The 14,397-nt window shown below is 47.8% G+C and overlaps 1 long non-coding RNA gene across 3 annotated transcripts in view; it reads left to right on the top strand.

The window, feature by feature from the left end:
* LOC105605336 (uncharacterized) overlaps positions 1–14,397 on the top strand; it is a 327,912-nt gene that overhangs the window by 269,229 nt on the left and 44,286 nt on the right. For 2 of the 3 annotated variants that reach the window (XR_009598762.1, XR_009598758.1), the window contains one exon: positions 13,064–13,291. This is a non-coding gene — a long non-coding RNA (uncharacterized LOC105605336). Of the gene's footprint in view, positions 1–13,063; positions 13,292–14,151; positions 14,347–14,397 lie in introns of all 3 variants that reach the window. The other variant, XR_009598760.1, reaches the window with a different exon arrangement.

Raw genomic sequence — 14,397 nt, 5'->3', positions numbered from 1 at the left:
CAGTCCATGAGATTTTCGAGGCCAGAATACTGGAGTGGGGATCCTCCTGACCTAGTATTCAAACCCAGGTCTCCCGCATTGCAGGCGGATTGTTTACCAGCTGAGCCACCAAGGAAGCCCAAGAATACTGGAGTGGGTAGCCTATCTCTTCCCCAGCAGATCTTCCTGACCCAGGAATCGAACTAGCGTCTCCTGCATTGCAGGCGGATTCTTTACCAGATGAAGCTACCAGGTTGCTGCTGCTGCTGCTGCTAAGTCACTTCAGTTGTGTCTGACTCTGTGCAACCCCATAGACGGCAGCCCACCAGGTTCCCCCATCCCTTGGATTCTCTAGGCAAGAATACTGGGGTGGGTTGCCATTTCCTTCTCCAGTGCATGAAAGTGAAAAGTCAAAGTGAAGTCGCTCAGTCGTGTCCAACTCTTTGTGACTCTGTGGACTGCAGCCTACCAGGCTCCTACGTCCTATGGGATTTTCCAGGCAAGAGTACTGGAGTGGGGTGCCATTGCCAGGTTGGCTATACTCTAATATAAAATAAAAAGTAAAAAAACAAAGAATGTCTAATAATAACTTATAACCTTTAGAAAAATATTAGGAATCTATTATTTTCTGGACATACACAAAGCTGTGTAATCCTGTTGCTTTTTGATGGAGTCTAAAATAAATGTTATGTATTCATATTCCTCTTTGAATACTGACTTTGAAAAATAGACCAATAATTTTCTTTTTTTTTTTTTTTGCTTCTTTCCACTGTCTGAAGGAAATGATGCAATAAAAATGTCACACGGCTCAGAAAATGGCATAGCTTATCATTGACGAGATCAGTGCATTTAGGATCCGGCCCAATTACACTATAGAAATTTCTGTCGATCTTACTGCTTACAAAAGGATGTTTTTCACCTTTGTTTTCTCACTGCTGGTGGACATGGCTTAGGAAACAGGCACTGAAGAATTCTTCCAGGAGTGCCCCCGACCTCTGCCTGTCCAAGTGGAGTGGAGAGTCTCTTTCCTTAAGTCTTGATTGCGACTCAAGCATTCAGTCCAGAGCACTTGGTCTTTAATAAAGCGTGGTCACTTAAAGAGGACTCTAACACCACTCTCAACATGGAGGATGCCTCTCAGAAACGAAGCCACTCTGCATGTCTGTGACATCTGTCTCTGATCCTTACTATCTTAACGGCCACACAAGAGCCAGCCTTCCTGCCCCAGAAGCCCCCCAGCTGCCTTGGGAAGCCGTTCCTTGCGGGGCTGGCTCACTCTCCCTGGCAGCATCACCCCTAATACATCCACACAGCTTGTCCTTTGTTCCTTCTGAAACTTGTGCTCTCTAGGAGCCCAGGGGAGACCTCTGAGGGGGCATGTTAATCCAGACGGGAAGGGGGTTAGCACCCCTGGGACAGCCTGCAGTCCGTACGTAGGGCATGGATGCTTTTAGATACAATGGATCCTGGAACAGCATGGGTTTGAAATGCAGGTGTCCACTCATCTGTGGATTTTTTTTCCAAAATACTCCAATATTACGAAATGGCCGGTTGCTTGAAAGCAGAGATGCAGAACACCAGAGACAGGCAGAAACCGTGGATGCAGAGGTTGACTAAACTCACGTGCAGTTTCTCCACTGCTTAGAGGTTCAGCGTCCGAACCCCTGTGCTGTTCAGGGTCCACTGCAAATGCTCCTGAAGGTGAAATGCCCACAAACCTGGGTATACAGACCTCAGTGGATCGGGGAGGATGAGCCCCTTCCATCCACAGCTCTTTGCATTCTTTACCCAGAATTAGGTTCCTGAGATCACCACCTACATAAGCCAGCTGCACAGAAGGTCTTGTTTGAGGTGTTCTATTTGGGGGGGACCCAGGATAAAGGAATGAGCAACCCACTCCAGGATTCTTGCCTGGACAACCACACGGACAGGAGACCTGGCAGGCGGCTGTAGTCCACGGGGTCGCAAAGAGTCAGACACGACCGAGTGACACACACACACACACACACACACACACACACACACACACACACACACACACAGAAAGACTGTTTCTTTCCCTTCTTCCCTCTCTCCTTGCTTCCTTTTTTCTTCTCTCCCCCTCTCTGTGTGTTTCTCTGTCTAATCTATTATATAATCTATCGTTTGATCTAGTCCATCATCTACCATCAAGCATAAAGAGATACGGTGACTTCTAAAGAGTCATTTTCAAGGAATATTTGTGTTTTAATGGCTACTTTGTCTGAATCTGGCTTACCTGGTGTCTCAGTGGTAAAAAAATATATATATATCTTCCTATAGTGTAGGAGACATGGGTTGGATCCCAAGGTGGGGAAAATCCCCTGGAGAAGGGAATGGCAGCCCACTCCAGTATTCTCGCCTGGAGAATCCCACGGACACAGGAGCCTAGCAGGCTATAGTTCATGGGGTTGCAAAGAGTTGGACAGGACTGAGCGACTGAGCGACTTTCACTTTCACACTTACCAGAATCAGTAACAGCAAATGATTTTCTATTCAATGATTCTTCTTTTGCTTACTACAGCTTATTGCAGACTTAAGTGTCGTGGACTGAATGTGTACCCCCAGATTCTTATCTCTGTGAATCAGGAGGAGGGTCCCCATCAGAACCTGACCAGGCTGGTCCTCTGAGAAGTAAACTCTTACTGCTTACAAGCTGCCCATTGCATGAGACTGTGCTCCAGCAGCCTGAGCCGTGACCCCAGAGTTCTCTGTCTTTGAAGAAAGATGACACGGTGGTCGTAAGAGGAAAATCTGAGTAAGTTCAGCAACAGACAGTAAACGACATAGCCACTTAAAATACGTCTGATTAGAGACATTCCATGTGCTGCTTGTTGAAAGAGATGACACAATCAAGCTGGATGATCTAAAGTGCAATCCTGGGCTTCCCCGGTGGTCCGGTGGATAAGAAGCCGCCTGCCAATGCAGGGGACATGTGCTCCCATCCCTGGTCCTGGAAGATCCCGTACACCAAGGGGCACATAAGCCCAGGAGCCGCAACTCCTGAATGTCGCGCACTCGAGAACCTGTGCTTGGCAACAAGAGAAGCCACCTCCAGGAGAAGGCTGCACACCACAATGAGTAGCCCCCGCTCGCCGCAACTAGAGAAGCTCCATCCAGCAACAGAGACCCAGGCATGGCCCACAAGAAAGAACTCAACTGAAATTTTAAAAAGTGCCCTCTGCTCCTCACCCCACCTGGAAATCTGATCACCGGCCTGCGTGAGGTATGAACAAACTCTTCCCTGTCTCCTTGCTGATGTATGGCAAAACCAATACAATATTGTAAAGTAGTTAACCTCCAATTAAAATAAATAAATTTATATTAAAAAACCCCAACGCTGCGTTTGCACTATTGTTTTTGCAACAATAGTGTGTTGTGACTTGCCTCGGCTGCTGCCTTTTCCAGTCTTCCATCTTCATGAGATAACTTCCCTTCCTTGATTCTCCTTCCGATGACGAGCTGCCTGTTACATTTCGTATAAACGTGGCCCCTCAGCCAAGGCCAGCTCCCGTTAGATCATCCTTGGCATCTTCCTCTGTTGAGTGTTATGTCTCCAAGCTTCAAAGAACGGCGTCCGGTTCCATAGGATGAGCACGCGTTCCTGGCTACGTGTTGGCCTGAGCCTTGTCACTTCCACTTAAGAGTGATTCAACAGGCAGCTCTGGTAACATGACGTCACTGAGCAGAAGCCATGTCCAAACGCTGGCCAGCAAGCCTCCTGGGAAAGAGATGGATGGAAAAAAGACTCTAGATTTGGAAATGGTTCTGCTGCACAAGCTGTTGCATCAAACCACTTATTCAGCCTACACCTGAGAATCTTTGAAAGAGATTCACTCGGGTGGGCCTCAGAAGGTTATAATCAGCTGTGGGCCGCGGTGTGTAACACTCTCTCTCATTTGGTGTGGACAGACACTAAGCAGAAGAAACGCCAGAGGCTGGCACAGTTTAAGCATAAGTGAGTTGACGTGTTTATGCAATTCACTGGATAATATGATGCAACAGATGATTTCCAAATCCTGACTTTTAAACTCTCTCCATATGTGTGGGCAGTTAGGTACATCCAATATTTCAAGTAACCCTTCGCTGACTCTTCTCGTACAGCAAAACGTCATTCTGTGAAGTAATTATCCATCTCTCTTTCTCTCTCCCGATAAACTTTGGTTTTGTTCCCCTGTATTTAATTTTCTCGAGGAAGAGCCACTTCAAAAATTAGCTTGATTATATTAAGCTCGAAATTACGTCCCGTGTTGGAAGGATCGAAGCTTTCGTTCTTCTGTATATGGCAAACAGGCGAAAATCTTTACTTGTGTGAAGAACTGTAATTTGAAAGATGATTATATTGATGAAAGATGATTATATTAGATCAGTCATCCGAGTAAGGCAGCTTGCAGATCCTACCTCGCAAGCCCTCGCTATGGGCCCGCTGTCACGCGTCCAGTTGGAACACGTGCACGTGGGTTTGTTTACATTTGCACACGATGTTATCTGTGAAAATATCCTTGGTGATTGGCGATGATCTCATCAATGCTTAGGACTTTTCCGCACAGAGTATAATACTCTCGTTGGAGTTAGACGCATGGAGATATTGCCAAACAGCATGGGTTTACAGGCCCTGTCGGCTGGTCACCAGTGTGCAGAACTCACATGCTTGGTTTATTCAGACCCAAAGAGGGGAAGACGCCTGAACTGGCCAGCTGGCACAAATTATACTTGGAGCAACGTTTCTCTGCTGCTCATCCAAACAAAATAGGCTCCCAGCTCGTGCGTTCGTTGTTTTACTGCGTCCATCAAGATCTAGGCTAGTATCGGGCTCACTGGAGAACCCCCTTCATGGTTGTCTGGAGATTTGTACGTCGCTGAATTTTTCATTCTGTCGTGTTCCGAAATCTCTTGAGGACTCTGCCCGAAGTTGTTCTCTTGAGCTGGATATTTCACTCTCCTTGTTTAGGATTTAAATCCCGTAGTTTCATTGAGGGTTCACAGCTTCTCTAAGACTTTCGGCACTGATTTCAAATAGCATAAAATCAGTTGGTTTTCAAAAACAGGCATTTGCTGTTGTTATGCCGTCACTAAGTGATGTCCGACTCTTTGCAACCCCATGGAGTTGCAGCACGCCAGGCTCCTCCGTCCTTCACCGTCTCCTGGAGCTTGCTCAGATTCGTGTCCATTGAGTTGATGATGCTATCTGACCATCTTTTCCTCTGTCGTCCCCTTCTTCTCCTGCCTTCAATCTTCCCCAGCATCAGGATCTTTTCCAATACATCATTTCTTCCCATCAGGTGACCAAAGGATTGGAGTTTCAGCTTCAACATCAGTCCTTCCAATGAATATTCAGGACTGATGTGCTTTAGGATGGACTGGCTCAATCTCCTTGCAGTCCAAGGGACTCTCGAGAGTCTCCTCCAACACCACAGTTGAAAAGCGTCAATTCTTCGGTGCTCAGCTTTCTTCACAGTCCCACTCTCACATCCATACATGACCACTGGAAAAATCATAGCCTTGACTAGACGGACCTTTGTTGGCAAAGTAGTGTCTCTGCTTTTCGATATGCTGTCTAGGTTGGTCATAACTCTCCTTCCAAGGAGTAAGCTTATTTTAATAGATACATATATATTCTGTCTAAGCCTTCCCTATCGATTGACATCTATGTCTGTATGTGTGGATCTCTGCTCAAAGAAATACTTAAAACCAAATACTGTGTTACCTGTTTTTAAATACCTGCAAATGGCTTTATTGAAAGTGTAACTTAATTACATTGTGTTCAGTGAATATCCTGGTAAAGCTCAGTTCAGTGGCATGGATTGAGCCTAGGATCACCAGATATAGCCTCGACACACTTACACTACATGGCTTTTATACTGTCTGCATTTTGTGCAAATGTGGACTTGCCAAAGTTATTTTTTAAAAAACCCACCTCTCTCCCCTGCTTCACTCTTTCGCGGACTTGCCATCACATATAGGGCAAACCTCAGGGGCCTTTGGTCTTTCCTCGTGGCTCAGACGGTGAAGAATGTGCCTACAATGCAGGATACCTGGGTTCAATCCCTGGGTTGGCAAGATCCCCTGGAGAAGAATAGCTACCCGCAGTGTTCTTGCCTGGAGAATTCCATGGACAGAGGAGCCTGGTGGGCTGCAGTCCAGAGGGTTGCAGAGAGTGGGACACGCCTGAGCCACCAAGACTTCACGTCAGGCATGTTGGTGTTGAGTGAGTCTTGAGAATCAGGAAAGCCTGTTGTGTGGTTTCACTTCTGTACCAGCCTTGTTCCCATCTTGCCCCCCTTCCTACTGTGTCTCATATCAGTTTCGCCCAAAGAATCCCACGTGCTAGATGGAAATACCATCCACCAGAAGGCTCCTGGGACATGCTAATCAGGTTGTTTCCTGTCTGCGGAATCCTATTCTTATTCTTTTCTCAGCGATACCTTACGAAACACAGACACCCAATCCCCTGACCCTGTCTAGGAGCCTCTGAGCCAAGTCACTCTCCCAGAATATCTCATTCATTGACACGTCAGTGTGTCTGTTTCTCCCTATTAACAGCTGTTCAGGGCAGGGCCAGAATCTCAGGTGGACGTACACCTTGGGGTCTGTGCCTGCAGTTCTTGTTGTTCAGTTGCTCAGCTGTGTTGAACTCTTGTGACCCCGTGGACCAGTCTCCTCTGTCCATGGGATTTCCCAGGCAAGAATCCTGGAGTGGGTTGATGTTTTCTCCTTCATGGAATCTTCCCCACCCAGGGGTTGAACCTGCGTCTCCTGGGTTGGCTGGCAGGTTCTCTACCCCTGAGGCTGCTTTTCCATTGGTTTTGTGTCAAAATCAGCTGAGCGATATGATCGATCGAATGTCCCAGCTGCAGACCATACAAACTGGAAGAGAAGAGACATTGCTATGGTGTTGACCTCTCACTTGGAAGTTTGCCTGCCATGAAATAAGGCCCAAATAGATCGTAATCACATGTTAGAGTTGTCATACTTTAATTTCGATTAACATCATATATTGCACTGTTATGCAGATGAACAGTAATGAAATCCAAAAAAGGTACATGCTTTATTATAGCTTCAGGTTTTTTAAAATACAAATATATATAAACTTATAACTAAACCCAGTGGCAGGGCTCTTGTGTGAGTTATGGGTCTCATCAGCAACTGGCCAGCAGTGTGATCCGAGGGACCCACAGAACAGTCTCCACAAAAAATCCATTTTCCCTGTGTAATGGGATCCCACCAACAACTCTGATGCTTTCCAAGTACATACCTGGCCTCTTATAAAAGTCACCTAGCCATCGTGACCTTATTAAACACAGAGTCAGAAGCTGAACGTGTGGGGTGCCGTTCCGGACTTTTGGACAAAAGAATTTTTCATTTGTTTTTCAAAAACCTCTGGACTAAGTTGATAAACTGGCATATTACAGGAAGGCTTAAAGTGCAGACCTGTGAGACCACAGGTGCTGGGGGTGGACTGGAAGGCCCCCTCCGTCCTGAGCACGCAGGGCACAAGACGGGCGGATGGCCGTCCTTGTAGGTGGCGGCCAGCATAGCACGGCAACTCGCCTGCACTCCTTTGGGTGGTCGTGGAGATGGCTCTCTGCAACCCTATGCCTCCTTCATATACAGCATGGAAAACCACCACCTTCAGACCTGCCTCTTGATTTTACCTGCAGCAGAGAAAGAGTAAGGGAGTTGTCTAATGCAGGCATTCCCAGAAAATTCTGGGAGTGGGAAAAAAAAAAAATCTTACTATGTTGTATATAAAGCACAGAATAATACAGAAAATAGACAGATTCAAGGATATTCGTGGTATTAGAATTTCATTTTTTTTTAATTGCATAACTATCCCTTCCCCAGTTCTTCCCCCCTAGTAACCATAATCTTATTACAAAGTACTGAGCAGAGTTCCCTGTGCTGTCCAGCAGGTGCTTGTTGGTTCTCCATGTTAAATACAGCAGTGTGTCCATGTCCATCCCAAACTCCCTGACTATCCCTTCCCCCATCCTCCCCTCTGGAAACCATGAGGTTATTACAGAGTATTGAGCAGAGTTCCCTGTGCTGACCAGCAGGTCCTTGCTGGTTCTCCATGTTAAACACAGCAGTGTGTCCATGTCCATCCCAGACTCCCTAACTGTCCCTTCCCCCATCCTTCTCCCTGTTGACCACAAGGTTATTACAGAGCATTGAGCAGAGATCCCTGTGCTGTCCAGAAGGTCCTTGCTGGCTCGCCATGTTAAATAAAGCAGTGTGTCCATGTCCATCTCAAATTCCTTGTCTCTCCCCACTCCTGTTTTCACAGGAAGTGTAAAGTTCATTCTCTATGTCTGAGTCTATTTCTGTTTCATAAATAAGTTCACTTTTGTCATTTCTTTTTAGATTGCTCAGATAACGGATGTCATATATTTCACCTTCTCTGTCTAAACTGCTTCAATCAGTATGACAGCCTCTAGCTCCATCCATGTTGCTGCAGGTGGCATCGTTTCCTTCTTTCTGATGGCTCAGTAACATTCCCTTGTGTATATATGTACCACGTCTTCTTTTTCCAGTCCTCTGTCAATGACCATTTAGGTTACATCCATGTCCTGGCTGTTGTGAATAGTTCTGCGTGAACATTGAGATGCGTGTATGTTTTTGAATCATGTTTCCCCCCACCTCCCCCGGCCCCCGCCTGGATATATGCCCAGGAGTGGGATTGGAAGACTATAGTCAATCATGGGGTGTTGATTACGAAAAAAAAGTTTCAGAAATCTCCTTGGAGGGTCACAGTGGAAAAAAAGCCTTTTCTTTGCTGGATGATATATAGCAGGGTGGGGGAAGGCTTGATGGCAGAGGAGGGGAGGTAGAGGCAGACGGCCATCTGCTGGGAGCAATTAGACTGATGGAGAAGCCAGAGAGAGGGCAGTGTGCCTGCTGGTCTCCTAGGATGAGCACGGAGCCAGTGGAGCATGCAGTTCCGAACTAAGGTAGACAAAGACACTTTGTGTTTCTCTCGTTGCCTCCACGTGTAACTGCTTAAGGACCTTTTCCCAACCCTTAAAGACATCTTGACCATGTTGCAAACTTCCCACACATCTGCCGTTAAGGAAACAAGTCCTCATTTTTTGTGATGAAGTCTCGTTTGTCCCATATGGCCAGGTCCTGCCTGCTTTCGTGTTTGGGTGCGTCCCTGACGGCAGGGGAAGCAGAGGGAAGGGTGTGGAATTTCACCCTCCGCTCTGCCTACATCTTTCCCCACTTGGCCTTTTGCAGGTGGGGAGCAGGGAAGAGAAAAAGCATTGTATTTATTTATTCAGTGCTTTTGGTTTGTATACAGACATGTAACTCTGCATTAAATAAAGTATTAGTTATGGGGGGCGGGGAACTCCGCCATTTCGATATATAAAATTCTTTGTTCTCCCTTTTTTGATTTAGGCCAACTGACCTCACTATGAATCTTCAAGTCCGGTGTTTAGGAACCTTCGTTTTGTTACCTGGAAGTGTTTCAGCCCATGGTGGGGCGGGGTGGGGGGGGGCAGCTATAGATTCTACATTACTGTAATAAAAGTGTTCAACTAGAGCCCAGCCAAGTAAACTTCTTTTAAAAATGAGTCGGTCTGACACACGCACGCATGCTAAGTTGCTTCAGTCGTGTCCGCCTCTGTGCGGCCCCGTGGACTGTAGCGCACCAGCCTCCTCTGTCCACGGGATTCTCTAGGCAGGAGTACTGGAGTGGGTTGCCATTTCCTTCTCTGACACATAGGGTATGTCTTCCTCGGGCAAAATGAAAGAGTTCTCTGTTGTGCCGTGCAAAGGAAGTTAGGGCCCCGTTCTAAAGTAGCCCACCCTGCTCTACCCGGCACGCAGAAGGTCGGGTTTGGAGTCTCCGATCTTGGAACTGCGGTTCCATATGCTGTCCCTTCTCGCCATCCCTTCACTGTGTGCCCAGCTCCTCTCAGCTGGACTCCCAGGTCTCTTCTGAGACCTCCGCCCCAGCAGTACCCAATGTGACCCTCCGGTGTGTTAGAGAAAGCTTGCCTTGACAACAACCCTCCCTCTCCGAGCCACCACTTACCTGCCTTTTGCCAAGCAGCCTTTAAGCTTCTTCACAGAGGGTGTTTGTATTTACTCCCAGCTTCTTCCAAAAAGCCACTGTGTTCCCAAGCTGACAGCAGTACCTCTGAGAGGCCCCAGATGGGTGCCTCCGATCGCAGACGGAGGACAGCTGAGCTCTGTTGTAGGCATGCGGTCAGGGAGGGGACTGGACATGGCCCCCCCTGGGGGTGCTCACATCCCACTGCAGACTGGAGCTCTTCCTTTGTGGGAGCACTTGCTCCCAGAGGCACTGTTTGGGTCATCTTATGGCTCAGCTGGTAAAGAATCTACCTGCACTGTGGGAGGCCTGGGTTCAATCCCTGGCTTGGGAAGATCCCCTGGAGCAGGGAACAGCTACCCACTCCAGGATTCTGGCCTGGAGAATCCCATGGACTGTACAGTCCATGGGGTCGCACAGAGTCAGACATGATGGAGCAAATTTCATTTTCACTAATAACGTACATCTGAATCATATATCTAAACATTCTATTTTCTAATAACTTTTGGGAAAGAAAACATATTTGAAATTGCATTCCAAGCACAGGTTAAGATATAGTGGAAAATCAACTTGGATAACCTACAATTTAATTTCATGAGCCTATGAATCTTATGTTTGACACTAAATTCTAAGGTACAATTTTAATAGAATAAAGGTGACATTGTTGTTGGAACAAAGGAAAAGGGCAAAGTAGAAATAACTAAACATCCCCTGGAGTCCCTTGTGGCTCAGCTGGTAAAGAAACTGCCTGCAATGCAGGAGACCTGGGTTTGACCCCTGGGTTGGGAAGATCCCATGCAGAAGGGAAAGGCCACCCACTCCAGTGTTCTGGCCTGGAGAATTCCATGGACTATCCATGGGGTCGCAAAAAGTCGGACACGACTGAGCAACTTTCACTTTTCTCCTGGACCCCTTGAATGTTTTATTTCTTAACATGACTCTAATGATTGTTTTTATTGATTCCACAGGGTACAGTTTTCTTCTGTGCGGAAGTTTGCTTGTTTATTTCAAAAGAAAGAAGTTTTTTTTTTTTTTTTTTTTTTCGTAGCCTGAAAGACTCTGGAGAAACTAATCAGTTGCACCTGGTCCTTTGCTCAAATCTCCTCGCTGTAGTAAAAGAGGCTTGAGTTCGAGACTGTAGCTTTTAAAATAAAGTGAGGCTTCCGCTGTAGATCCGGTTCTCTGCAATGAAACTGTGTGCTGAGGTTCTCTTAGATCGAAGATCTCTTTCTCTGCTGTGGAGACAGCTGGTTATCCAGGAGACAAAACAGGCTTTGGTTCTGATGGACTGTGTGGAGAACTGGTATAGAATCCTGGTACACCGTGTGAGTAACTCTCATCCACTGCGTAATCCATTCCACCATCAAGGTGGAGAAATCACTCTCTCTCTCACATCTGTCTCTTCCTCCCTTGGTTGCAACACAACTGGCACCATCTGAAGCGTCCTGTAAGCTTCATCCAGGTGGCTCCTTCCTGGGGACTCAGTCCATGAATTGGCAGGATGGTTTTCAGAGCTGCAGGAGCCTAGGCCTATACCTGGCTCAGCTGGTAAAGAATCTGCCTGCAGTGCAGGAGACCTGGGTTTGATTCCTGGGTCGGGAAGATCTGCTGGAGAAGGGATGGGCTACCCACTCCAGTCTTCTTGGGCTTCCCTGGTGGTTCAGATGGTAAAGAATCCGCCTGCAGAGCAGGAGACCTGGGTTCGATCCTTGGGTTGGGAAGATCTCCATGGAGAAGGGAAAGGCTACCCACTCTGGTATTCTGGCCTGGAGAATTCCATGGACTGTGTAGTCCATGGGGTCTCCAAGAGTCAGGCATGACTGAGAGACTTTCACTTTCAGGCCTTTCCCAGTGAGACCCAAATCCACAAAGGGAGCCTGTGAATCTCACTGGGAGAGGGGCTGGGGTAATAAGATGATGCATGTATGCCCTTTCTTTCTTCTCAGTGACTTGTTCCATGGCAAACTCTGTTTTTTATTTCTGCAATTTAAGACAGCCTGCAAAAACAAAAAAAAAAATTCTTGATTTTGAGGAGGTAGAAATGAATTTTTACAGATGGAAAAAAGAAAAAAAAGAGACATTTTCTTTAGAGAAAAAGACATTTTACTTCCACAAAAAAACTGATTCTCCTTTTTCTAATGAAGAAGAAAAAAAAATGTAGACACAACAAGCAAATGGCCACCGTCCACCTCACTCACCCTCGGGGAACACCTCCCAGGGCTGTGATCGTGGTGGACACACAGCCAAAAAGTTGTTTCTGATTACAGCGGGAGGGAGGGCTGAGCGGACCCTCAGCATTCTCCTCAAGAGTCCTCACTAATCACATCCGGTTTCTCTAAGATCATGACGTGGGAGAGGCCACACTCGGACAGACCCAATCAACCACATGGTGGACAGAATAGACTGGCTGCAGCTTGAACTCATTCTTAAATGCACACGTGGAGTTAGACAGGCGCTGCCTGTAATTGTTCTCATCAGCAGCCTGCCAAGCTTGCCTGTTGATGGGGTATAGGGGTTATCTAAGTTTCACTGAAGTGTGTATTTCTTTAGTGAGGGGTGTGTGTGTGTGTGTGTTCACTGTTATTCGATTATTTAAATGTCTCCAATGTCATGGCAGAGGGTATAGCCTCTGTTGGATGGCCTCACTGACTCGATAGACCAGGGGGTGAGCAAGGTCCGGGGGTTGGTGATGGACAGGGAAGCCTGGCGGTGCTGCAGTCCGTGGGGTCGCAAAGAGTCAGACATGACTGAGCGAGTGACCTGGACTGACTGCCTCTGTATCGAAAATCGTTCCCACTGGCAGATGGTCTGCTAATTACTGGGTCATCTTCCAGGGGCACTGTTCAAAGAGGTATACATCTCCATTTGAAGGGAAAAAAGAAACCTCTTCAGGGTCTCTACATCAGAGATGAAGAAAACAAGCGATATAAAGTAAAAAAACAAAACCTAACAAACCAAAAAACGAGATGTAAACGCCTGCTGAGGCTTTGTCCTTTTCCTCTTTTGCAGGTATTCTGGCTCCGACAGGGTCTTCCTCCCCTCAACTCTCCGGAAAATTTCATATTCTGGACACCTCCTCTTTGGACAAGGGCGTCTTGTGTCTTCCAGTCCAGCTGGAGAGCCTGGCAGGCAAACAGCACAGGCCATTCAGTCCCAGAGCGGCTTTACGTACGCGTGGCCGAAGCCAAGGCCGAAGCGTGTTCGTTGTCCCGGACGTGCTGGTTCACAGGCAGCCTGGTGAGTTCAGACGCGACGACTGGGTACACGAAAGGTGGGATGGGGACACGTGTTTCCCATCAGTACGTCCGCCCCTGCTCACACCGCTACCTCTCCATTCCACCATCCAGATGGATGTTGCCTGGGATGATCTGTCTTTCGTCCAGCTGGAGCTCTCCCAGCGGGCCAGCGGTGGCGTCACCCACCCGGGTGGTCCCGCTGGGTCTCAGCTGGAGCTGGGGCCACTGCCAGTCTCGAAACAGACCCTCTGCGCCAACTCCCAGGCTCCCCAGGCGGCCTCCACGGACTGGCACACCCCCGCCCTCCTCCCCCGCCCCTCCAATTGCAGAAGAAACTCCTAAACTCTGCTGTGATGGCTGGCCAGAGATTTTTCAGTAGCCGTGATGCCCTGAGCAATGGCCCGTCTTCACAAGAGGTCTTTGAGACTGTAGTTAGAGGTGCCAGAGAGATGCCCCTTTCAGTGGCCACGTAGACCAAGGCCATGCAGATGATGCTGAGTTAAGCTGTATCATGGGGACCGGAAACAACTTGGAGTGGAAAAGGGTGGATGTGAGGCTGAGTGAGTTGGGAATAACAGGTGGGTTCCGATACCCGCGCTGGGGAAGATCCCCAGGAGAAGGGGTAGGCTACCCACTCCAGTATTCTTGGGCTTCCCTGCTGGCTCAGCTGGTAAAGAATCTGCCTGCAGTGTGGCAGACGTGGGTTCGATTCCTGGGTTGGGGAGATTCCCCTGGAGAAGGGAAAGGCTACCCACTGCAGTATTCTGGCGTGGAGAATTCCATGGGTTGTATAGTCCATGGGATCGCAAAGAGTTGAACACGACTGAGCGACTTTCTCTTTCACTTCCACCTTCTGTCCAGGAGACAGGAGCTGTGCCAGACACAGGGCTGTCTTCTGGGCCTCAATGCTCAGATAAGAGGAGCCCTGGAGGTCTGCTTTTTAAAAGAAATTTTTTTTGGCTGCACCATGTACCATATGGGATCTCAATTTCTTGACCACGGCTTGAACTCACGTCCCCTGCATTGGAAGCAGAGTCTCAACCACTGGACGGCCAGGTAATGCCCCCAGAAAACCCCAGGGCTGCTTTTGCAAAAACTGAGCACTCA

Source organism: Ovis aries, chromosome X, assembly GCF_016772045.2.
Source record: "Ovis aries strain OAR_USU_Benz2616 breed Rambouillet chromosome X, ARS-UI_Ramb_v3.0, whole genome shotgun sequence".
NCBI classification, from domain to species: domain Eukaryota; kingdom Metazoa; phylum Chordata; class Mammalia; order Artiodactyla; family Bovidae; genus Ovis; species Ovis aries.
Note: the sequence above shows the minus strand (reverse complement) of the source record. Positions and strands in the feature narration are given on the sequence as shown.